The sequence below is a fragment of the Myotis yumanensis genome, unplaced genomic scaffold (genome assembly GCF_028538775.1).
Source record: "Myotis yumanensis isolate MYYU_CA2020_CCGP unplaced genomic scaffold, mMyoYum1.0.hap1 SCAF_10, whole genome shotgun sequence".
NCBI classification, from domain to species: Eukaryota; Metazoa; Chordata; class Mammalia; order Chiroptera; family Vespertilionidae; genus Myotis; species Myotis yumanensis.
In genome coordinates this window covers 63,544,560-63,555,063 of record NW_027223761.1, presented here as the reverse complement: position 1 = coordinate 63,555,063, position 10,504 = coordinate 63,544,560, and the positions used below count along the sequence as shown (strand labels likewise).

The 10,504-nt window shown below is 41.8% G+C and overlaps 1 pseudogene; it reads left to right on the top strand.

The window, feature by feature from the left end:
* Positions 1-6,670: 6,670 nt before the first annotated feature.
* LOC139018489 (large ribosomal subunit protein uL11-like) lies at positions 6,671-10,066 on the top strand (annotated as a pseudogene).
* Positions 10,067-10,504: the final 438 nt, after the last annotated feature.

Sequence of the window (10,504 nt, the reverse complement as noted above, 5' to 3'; positions counted from 1 at the left end):
TCCAGGTCCACTCATGCTGCCCCAATTGGTAAGATTTTATTCTTTTTTATGTCCAAGTAATATGCCATTATATATATAATGGCATATTACTTTATATAATGCCATTATATATATAATGGCATATTACTTTATATAACACCATTTTTTATATATCACACCATTTTTTTATCCACTCATCTATTGATGGGCACTTGGGTTGCTTCCATATTTTAAGGGTTCCCTTTTCTCCACATCCTCTCCAGCACTTGTTTGTGGATTTATTGATGATAGCCATTCTGACAGGTGTGAAGTGATATCTCATTGTGGTATTAATTTGCATTACTCTGATTATTAGTAATGTTGAGCATCTTCTCATATGTCTATTGGCCATCTGTATGTCCTCTTTGAAAAAGTATCTGTTCAGGACCTCTGCCCATTCTTTTTTTAAAAATATATATATATTTTTATTGATTTCAGAGAGGAAGAGAGAGGGAGAGAGAGACAGAAACATCAGTGATGAGAGAGAATCATTGATTGGCCGCCTCCTGCACACCCCCTACTGGGGATCGAGCCCATAACCTGGGAATGTGCCCTTGACTAGAATGAAACCTGGGACCCTTCAATCCTCAGGCCTACGCTGTATCCACTGAGCCAAACAAGCTAGCACCCTCTGCCCATTCTTAATAGGATTGGGTTTGGGTGGGTTTTGTTTTTTTTTTTTGGATTTTGGTGTTGAGTTGTATAAGTTCTTTATGTATTTTGGATATTAATCCCTTATCAGATGTATTATTGGCAAATATGTTCTCCCATTCAGTGGGTTTTCTTTTAATTTTGTTGATGGTTTCCGTTGCTGTGCAAAAACTTTTTAGTATGATGTATTTCCATTTATTTTTTTCTTTTGTTTCCCTTGCCTGAGATGATACATCAGAAAAAAATATTACTAAGAGAAATGTCTGAGGTTTTATTGCCTATGTTTTCTCTTATGAGTTTTATGGCTTCAAGTCTTATACTTAAGTTTTTAATTTATTTTGAGTTTATTCTTGTAATGGTGTAAGAAGGTGGTCTAGTTTCATTTTTTTCATGTATCTGTCCAATTTTCCTAACACCATTTATTGAACATACTGTCTTTACCCTATTGTATATTCTTGCTCCTTTGTCAAATATAAATTGACCATATAGGCATTGGTTTATTTCTGGGATCTCTGTTCTGTTCCATTGCTTTATACGTCTGTTTTTATGCCAGGACCAAGCTGTTTTGATTATTATTGCCTTATAATATAGTTTGATATTAGGTAGTGAGTTCCTTCTAACTTTTTTTCATTTTTTTCAAGATTGCATTAGCCATTTGGAGTCTTTGTGATTCCATATAATTTTTTTGAGTATTTGTTCTAGTTCTGTGAGAACACCATTAGTATTTTTATAGGAATTGTATTGAAACTATGGATTGCTTTGGGTATTATGGACATTTTAACAATGTTAATTCTTCCTATCCATGAGCACAGTATATTTATTTGTACCTTTGATTTCTTTCTGGGTGTCTTACAATTTTCCCAGTACAGATCTTCTACCCTCTTGATTAAATTTATTCCTCAGTATTTTTATTACAATTGTAAATGGCATTGTTTTCTTAGATTATTTTTCTGATAGTTCATTATTGGTACATAAAAATGCAAACAATTTATGAATATTTATCTTGTATTCTCTACTTTACTGAATTTATTTATCAGTTCTAGTAGAAGTTTTTTGTGGTTGTTTTTGGTGGAATCTTTCTCCATTTATGGTATCATGTCATTTGCAAATAATGACAGTTTTACTTCTTCCTTTCCAATTTGGATGCCCTTTATTTCTTCTTTTTGTCTGATGGATGTGGCTAGGACTTCCAGGACTATACTGAATAAGAGTGGTGAAAGTGAACAACCTTGTCTTGTTCCTGATCTTAAGGAAAGCGCTTTTAGCTCTTCCCCATTGAGCATGATTTTAGCTCTGTGTTTCTCATATATGGCTTTTATTATGTTTCCTCTATTCTCACTTTCCTGAAAGTTTTTATCCTAAATGGTTGCTGGATTTTAGCAAAGGATTATTGTGCATCTACTGATATAATTATGTGATTATTCTCTTTCATTTTGTTTATGTGGTGTATCACATTAATTGATTTGCTGATTCACCAACCTTGCAATGCAGGAATAAATTCCACTTGATCATGATGTATCATCTTTTTAATATATTGCTGCATTCAGTTTGCTAATATTTTATTGAAGATTTTTGCATCTATGTTGATCAAGAATATTGACCTATTATTTTCTTTCTTTGCAGTGTTTTTATCTGGTTTTGAAACTGGGATAATGCTGACCTTGTAAAATGAGTTTTGAAGCCTTTCCTCCTCTTGAATTTTTTGAAATAGTTTGAGAAGGATAGGTGTTAGTTCTTTTTTGAATGTTTGGTAATATTCACCTGTTAATCCATCTGGTCCAGGATTTTCATTTCTTGGGAGTTTTTTTATTATTGATTTGATGCCAATGCTAGTAATTGGTCTGTTGGATTTTCTTTATTCCTTTTTTTAATCTTCAACTGAGGATACATTTTGTTGATTTTAAAGAAAGAGTAAAGGAGGGAGGGAGAGAGAGAAGTATCAATATGAGAGAGAAACATTGATTGGATGCCTCCCACATGTACCTTGACCAGCGATCTAACCTGCAACATGGGTATGTGTCCTGACCTGGAATTGAACCCACCACCTTTTGGTGCACTGGACAACATTGCAACCAACTGAGCCAGAGGGACCAGGGAGCGTTCCTTTATTCTTGATTCAGTCTTAAAAGATTGTATGCTTCTAGGAATTTATTTATTTCTTCCAAATTATCCCACTTGTTGGCATATAATTGTTTACAGTATTTTCTTATAATTCTTTTATTTAAGTTTTCTCTGCAGCACCCCTGGCTCAGATTCTATAAGTTTGCATGGGTGTGGTTCTGATTTTGAGTTTAGTATTAGGACCACAGTCACGGATTTGTTAAAGCCCAAACCATCTTTTTGGACGAATGCTGCTGTTAGATGGAGCTACTTCTTTTCCTCTCCTGGAATCTCTCTCCCCCACTGTGTTAGTCGCTTGGCAGAGGGAAGGACCGTGTCTGTGCCAAGATTTCCCCACGCCTCACGTGCCGCGGAAGTTCACCTTGCCCTTGCGATGCGGCTACCCTTCTGTGTATTTTTAGCTGTGTTTTCAAATATAACTCCCCCGTTTGGGTGAACCCATTTCTTGTCTGTCACATGCAGAACTGACACTCTTTGCTGAATCCTGGAGGCAGAATAAATGGTAATGATTCATTAGGAGCAGGAAAAGAGCTACCAAGTTTATTTATTTTTTTAAATGTGTAGCTGGGTTAAAGTAGGACATAAGATGCTGAAACTGGTTTGGCTCAGTGGATAGAGCGTCGGGCTGCGGACTGAAAGGTCCCAGGTTCGATTCCGGTCAAGGGCATGTACCTGGGTTGCCGGCACATCCCCAATGGGAGATGTGCAGGAGGCAGCTGATCGATGTTTCTCTCTCATTGATGTTTCTAACTCTCTATCTCTCTCCCTTCCTCTCTGTAAAAAATCAATAAAATATATTTTAAAAAAATAAAGTAGGATGTAAGAGAAAGGCATTAAGTTAAAAGAGCACTTCTAAAAATCTGCCTCGGAAAAAACTCTCGCGGTTTGTCACAATGGGGAAAAACATGACACAAAAATATGTACAATGCGACTCCATGTTTGTACAAAGAGATGGTTATCTTGCTGTCTCTCTTTAGTGCCACAGTGAGTGATTCTTCTTTTTAACTTATCTGTTTGCTACTCTTCACTAAATTGCACATCTGTCTTATGTAATTCTTAAAATCCAAAAGTAAAATGGTACCCACAGTATTTCTCAGACATTTATAATGGTTACAAATACGTTATTCTAATCTGATCATCCTAGACCAGCCTTTATTAGGTGCAGAGTGAGTGCGCAATCCTTCCTAGGTACGTGGCGGTAAGAGGGAGGCACGGGAGACAGCAAGGGGGAGGGTAGGCTGAAGCCTGGCAGGTGGGCTCTGCCCTCCAAAGTTCACACGCTGAGAAACGGATGCTGTACATGAAAGACAGGGCTGAGGCCTTGGCCAGACTGCCTGCTGCATGCCTTTGATTCAGCCGTTCTGTTATGAAGCAACATTTATTGAATGGCCACTTTCGATGACATCCTACCCATCTTCAAGGAGCCCAGAGGAACATTGACTTTTCTCCCAGTTTTCATGCTAGCACAAGACATGGCTTCTTCTTTTGGGGTTCCAGGCCCGTCTCATCTTGTTTCTTTTATCTCCATACGCCATTAGATCCTGCCCTTCTGGACATGTTTTTAAAAGTGAGTGCCCTGACCGGTTTGGCTCAGTGGATAGAGCGTCGGCCTGCGGACTCAAGGATCCCAGGTTCGATTCCAGTCAAGGGCATGTACTTTGGTTGCAGGCACATACCCAGTGGGGAGTGTGCAGGAGGCAGCTGATCGATGTTTCTCTCTCATTGATGTTTCTAACTCTCTATCTCTTTCCCTTCCTCTCTGTAAAAAAATCAATAAAATATTTTTTTAAATAAATAAATAAAAGTGAGTGATCCTGATAGAGAAACAAGACCCAGAAGAAAAGACACATGTCCACAACCCCGGTGAGGTTGAAACGGCCCCGGTGAGGTCGGGACGGCCCCGGTGAGGTTGAAACGGCCCCCGTGAGGTAGGGACGACCCCGGTCAGGTTGAAACGGCCCCGGTGAGGTCGGGACGGCCCCGGTGAGGTTGAAACGGCCCCTGTGAGGTAGGGATGACCCCGGTGAGGTTGAAACGGCCCCCGTGAGGTAGGGACGACCCCAGTCAGGTTGAAACGGCCCCGGTGTGGTAGGGACAACCCCGGTCAGGTTGAAACGGCCCCGGTGAGGTAGGGACGACCCCGGTGAGGTTGAAACGGCCCCCGTTAGGTAGGGACGACCCCGGTCAGGTTGAAACGGCCCCGGTGTGGTAGGGACGACCCCGGTCAGGTTGAAACGGCCCCGGTGAGGTCAGGACGGCCCCGGTGAGGTTGAAACGGCCCCTGTGAGGTAGGGATGACCCCGGTGAGGTTGAAACGGCCCCCGTGAGGTAGGGACGACCCCAGTCAGGTCGAAACGGCCCCGGTGTGGTAGGGACAACCCCGGTCAGGTTGAAACGGCCCTGGTGAGGCTCAGACGGCCCTGGTGAGGTTGAGACTACTCCAGTGAGGTTGGGACAAATAAAGGGGACCAGTACAGACTGATGAACAGGGATAGATACAGAGGCAGAGCAACATTGAACAGAATGTTAAACTACAGTGGGAAGCCTGGGGAGGGTTTGGGTGGGGCGATTAAGAGACCAACTGAAGGACTTATATGCATGCATATAAGATTAACCAATGGACACAAGACACGGGGTGGAGGGGGCGGGGGGTAGGGGCTGGGGGAATGTCAAGGGGGGGGAAAAAGGAGACATATGTAATACTCTTTGTAATACTTTAAGAAATAAAAATTATTAAAATATAAAAATAAAAATAAATTAAAAAAAAAAGACACATGTCCTAAACGTCGCTCCTCCACACTCACCCCCTGTCTGGGGACACATGAGAGGATATTAATTAAAAGCAAACATTTTTGATTCACAGCCCCTACCTCACATGGGATCCTTTGAATTTCCCCTGGCTACTTCCACAGGCCCTCCCAGACAGGGCTAGTCTCAAGTTTGCTCAGGAAGAGGTATGTGTACGTTCTCTCCATCTAGCTTTCTTCCCTGCCCAAGGTACTTGGGGCATCTCAATATTCTGTATACCCCTGGTGTACTCTGAGGAAAGTCCATGCTACAAAAAATGTGTTTTTTTACCAACTGTGTATAAATTTAATTTTAATGGTTTTTTTATTGGTGTTATTGGCTTTAGAGAGAGAAAAAGGGAGAGGGAAAGAGAGCAACATGGATGAGAGAGAAATATCTTTCAGCTGCCTTCTGCATGTCCCCTACTGGGGATCGAGCCTACAACCTAGGTATATGCCCTGACTGATAATCCACCCAGCGACCTCTCGGTGCATAAGATGATGCTCAACCAACTAAGCCACTCAGGCCAGCTTAAATTGTATAAATTTAATTGTATAAATTTAATTTTTAAAACTACACTGAGGAAGATTTAATATTGGAGAAAATTCATAGTGACTCTTATAAACTGAAGAGTTATTTTATTTATTTATTTATTTATTTATTTATTTATTAAATCTTTATTGTTTCAAGTATTACATATGTCCTCTTTTTTTCCTCCATCGACCCCCTCCAGCCCACCTCCTTCCCCCCACCCCAGGCCCTCACCACCCCATTGCCTGCATCCATGGGTTATGCATTTATGATACAAGTTCTTTGGTTGATCACTTCCCACCCACCCACCCTCCCCCGCCTTCCTTCCGAGATTCCACAGTCTGTTCCATGCTTCCATGTCTCTGGATCCACTCCATTCATCAGTTTATCTTGTCAATTAGATTCCACTTATGAATGAGATCATGCGATGCCTGTATTTTTCTGACTGACTTATTTCACTTAGCATAGCATGAAGAGTTATTTTATATTAGACACATAATACTCCAACCCCAACTTAAAATTTTGCTCAAGCTAATTTGCATAGGAGATTTGCTCAAAGTACATGATAATATTGCAGAACTGCACTGAGGTATGTGGAAGGGATGCAGAATAAATAAGTGATTTGGGTGATGCTCTTTGAATGTGCCCCTTTAGAATATAACCCACATCTGCCGAGATACAGCTTTACAGCGTGCATTTAGTATTTATGTGTTTTATCTGCTTGGGAGAGAAGGCAGTAGAAACGGAAAATGGCAAGGGTCAATTATTCATCTCTCTCCTTCCCAGTCTTTCATAACATAAAATGCAATCCCAAAATGACATTTCCCCACACAGATTTATCTCAGAGACATCCAGCAACTTGCACATACATACACAATCCCCAACCTAAATGGTTTCTTCACTTGTGGCATTTCATTTCCTTATTTCTCTAGAAAATAGCATGGATGTTTTCCTCCAGAAAATAAAATATGCTTCCAACCTGAAAGATTAAATCTTCAAGAACATGCAACCCCTTTAACACAAAAAGGAAATTTAAGACCCTTCTAAAAATGCCACTCTAAAAGTGATGTGAATTTGAATGTGAATTATATATGCATGTGCCTATCAATTGTTTAAAAATGACTAAAACTTAACTATATTTTGAATACACCACATATGAAATGTTGGTGCCATACCACCTAACTATAAGTTGTAAAAGAGTGGTCAAGAATCATTTCACACCCCTTAGCTACTCGCTTCCAGCCTATGAGGGAGTTGGAGGTGGCAAAGAGTTGGAGTGGGAAATGAGAAAAGTTTTTGTGAGAACTTTGTGAGGTGTACGTATGTACACCTTTCCCTGGAGCCCAGGGAAGAATGGTTCTGGAACCCAGCAGTCTCCCAGAGCTTAGTGGACATGGTACATTGGGTTTCTACTTATGACTGAGAAATCTAAAGAGATGCTGCCCTGACCGGTTTGGCTCAGTGGATAGAGCATAGGCCTGCGGACTGAAGGGTCCCAGGTTCAATTCCGGTCAAGGGCATATATCTTGGTTTCGGGCACATCCCGAGTAGGAGGTGTGCAGGAGCCAGCTGATCGATGTTTCTCTCTCATCGATGTTTCTAACTCTCTATCCCTCTCCCTTCCTCTCTGCAAAAAATCAATAAAATGTAGTTAAAAAAAAAAAGAGTGAGATGCTGATTGGATTGACCTATATGCAGTCTCTGGAAGTGCGTGAGCTCCCATTTACAATGGGTCAAAGTTGCAGATTTCCTATGGACCATGTGAGAGAGTGAGGGGGCACACTTGTAGGTTCTTTTTGATACAAGTTTGGCTATTTCAGCGTGCTAGTTAATAGATGTGCATATAGTGTATCTCTCCAATCACCAAGTCTTTTCTGAAGCCCCCTTCCTTTTGGAATCTATCTCAAATATTTAAGGCTTTGGTTTCCCTCTGACCCTGGATTGACTGGCTCTCTGAGGTCGAATTTCATATTGGATTGGATTGGAGTGAAGAGAGTAGAAAACGTGTTGGCTTTTGCTATCCTCACCCACCCACCCTGAGAATGGACATTCCCCAATGGTTCTAAAATTACATTTTCCTCTCTGTGTTTCTGTAACTTGAACTGAACCCAACCCCTTCTCATCGTCTTACACTGCAATGGTCAGCTGCCTCCTGCTAGACTCTGCCAGGAGATAAGCTATGGCAGTAGGGGTTTGCTCCGGTTGGTGAGTCCGTCTCAAAGAGTTTCTGACCAAGAACAGGTTCTGCTTGATACTTTCCAAGCCTGTTGCTTCAGAGATGGAGGGTGGACCATGCATGCCTCTCTGAGAACCTATTTCCTCTGCTACTTGACTTATTCAGATGTTTAAGACACCTTTTCAATGAAAAGCTTCTCTTTTACCAATATTTTTTCCCCACCTTTTTTAAGATCAGATTCCCGTATGGTGCTCATTTCCCATGAATGTTCCTTTGCCATTTTCTCAGTTAGGTGGGTTTTTCTTTCTTTCTTTCTTTCTTTTCTACTTCTACTTGCCTCAAAGTAATTTCATTCCTTTTTTTTTTTTACCAGATGTGGAATGAACACTTTGCCAGGTGGAAGTATCATCTGTTGTTTTCTCCTTTCCCATTATTTTACGTAATAGTTAAGCCTTATTTATGACAAGCTATAAATGCCTCTTTATATATTAAGAGAAAAGGGAGATAATATTAGTAGGTTACAGAGTATTCCCCCAAATTGAAAAAAAACTGAACAAGACTGAGGAAGGGAAAGAAAATGGGCTGCTCTGGGCTCTCGGCGGCAGTTGAGTACGTCTGTCCAGCTCCTCCTTTCAGAAGGGAGAAGGAAACTCTCATCTGTGGAGTTTCAAAGAAGTGTCAATAACGCCGCCAGGGCTTTTTCGGCTTTCTGCTCGGAGGAGGCTCAGGGGCAACTTTCTACGGTCGACCCGAATCCGGGTTCATCTGACACCGGCTGCCTCCACCATGCCGCCACCGAAGTTCGACCCCAATGAAATCAAAGTCGTATACCTGAGGTGCACAGGTGGGGAAGTGGGTGCCACGTCTGCCCTGGCCCCCAAGGTCGGCCCCCAAGGCCTGTCTCCAAAAAAGGTTGGTGATGAGATCGCCAAAGCAACAGGTGATTGGAAGGGTCTGAGGATTATAGTTGAAGTATAGTAACCTCCATCTTAAAATTTTAAACTGCTGTTTAAAATTTTAAACAGTTTAAAATTTTAACCCTGCTATGCTGGCTTCTGTAAACGTTTGCTCGCTTAAACAATAGGGAAAATAAGACTACTCCCATTCCAGAGAGGCCATAAACTCTGCCCCAGACAGAGTTGTCAGTGCTGGCACCAGGCCAGGCCTTCAGATATGGCCTCAAGGCCCTGTCCCAGGAAACAGGACTTCTTCTCAGAAGGTCCAGAAGTCTCATTCCAAATTTGGAAAACAAAGAGCTGAAAAACATAAAAATTGGAAAGACTTCTGCCATATTGGGCCCCAGAATTTGAGAAGCAAGAGATCCTCAGGGCCCGCTAGCGCTAGCGAAAATGAACAGGACTCCAAGTAAATTTGGCTTACTGATTAAGGCGTCTTCTGATTTACAATATAACACAGTGAAACTGACCATTGAGAACAGACAGGCCCAGGTTGAAGTAGTGCCTTCTGCCTCTGCGCTGATCATCAAAGCCCTCAAGGAACTGCCAAGAGACAGAAAGAAGGAAAAAAAAACAGCAACAAAAAAAACCAAAACACATGAAGCTCAGTGGAAATATCACTTGTGCTGAGGTTGTCAGCATTGCCTGACAGATCTATAGCTAGAGAACTCTCTGGAACCATTAAGGAGATCCTGGGGACTGCCCAGTCTGTGGGGTGCAATGTTGATGGCCGCCACCCTCATGACATCATAGATGATATCAACAGTGGTGCCGTGGAATGTCCGGCTAGTTAAGAACTACAAAGGAAAATGTTTCAATTAAAGATCATTTGATAACAAAAAGAAAAAAAAGAAAAAAAAATGAGGCCAGGGATTTCAAAAGTTTTTCTTGGGCAACCAGCCAGAGCATCAGAAAGGAATCTAAACACAGTGGGCTTCCGGTTTCCCTGAGGCTCTTTCCTGCGGTGCTTAAAATGGTTCTTCGCCCTAGCCGGCCTGCGGACTGAAGGGTCACGGGTTTGATGCTGGTCAAGGGCATACGCCTGGGTTGCGGGCTCAATCCCCAGTAGGGGGCATGCAGGAGGCAGCCAATCAATGGTCCTCTCTCATCATTGATGTTTCTATCTCTCCTTCTTCCTCTCTGAAATCAATAAAAAATATTTTAAAAGAAAAAAAAGATGGTTCTTCTCAAACGTTAATGTCTACACCAGTCACTTGGGAACCTGTGATTCTGGTGTGGCGATGGTCTACCGCAACGGACTCCT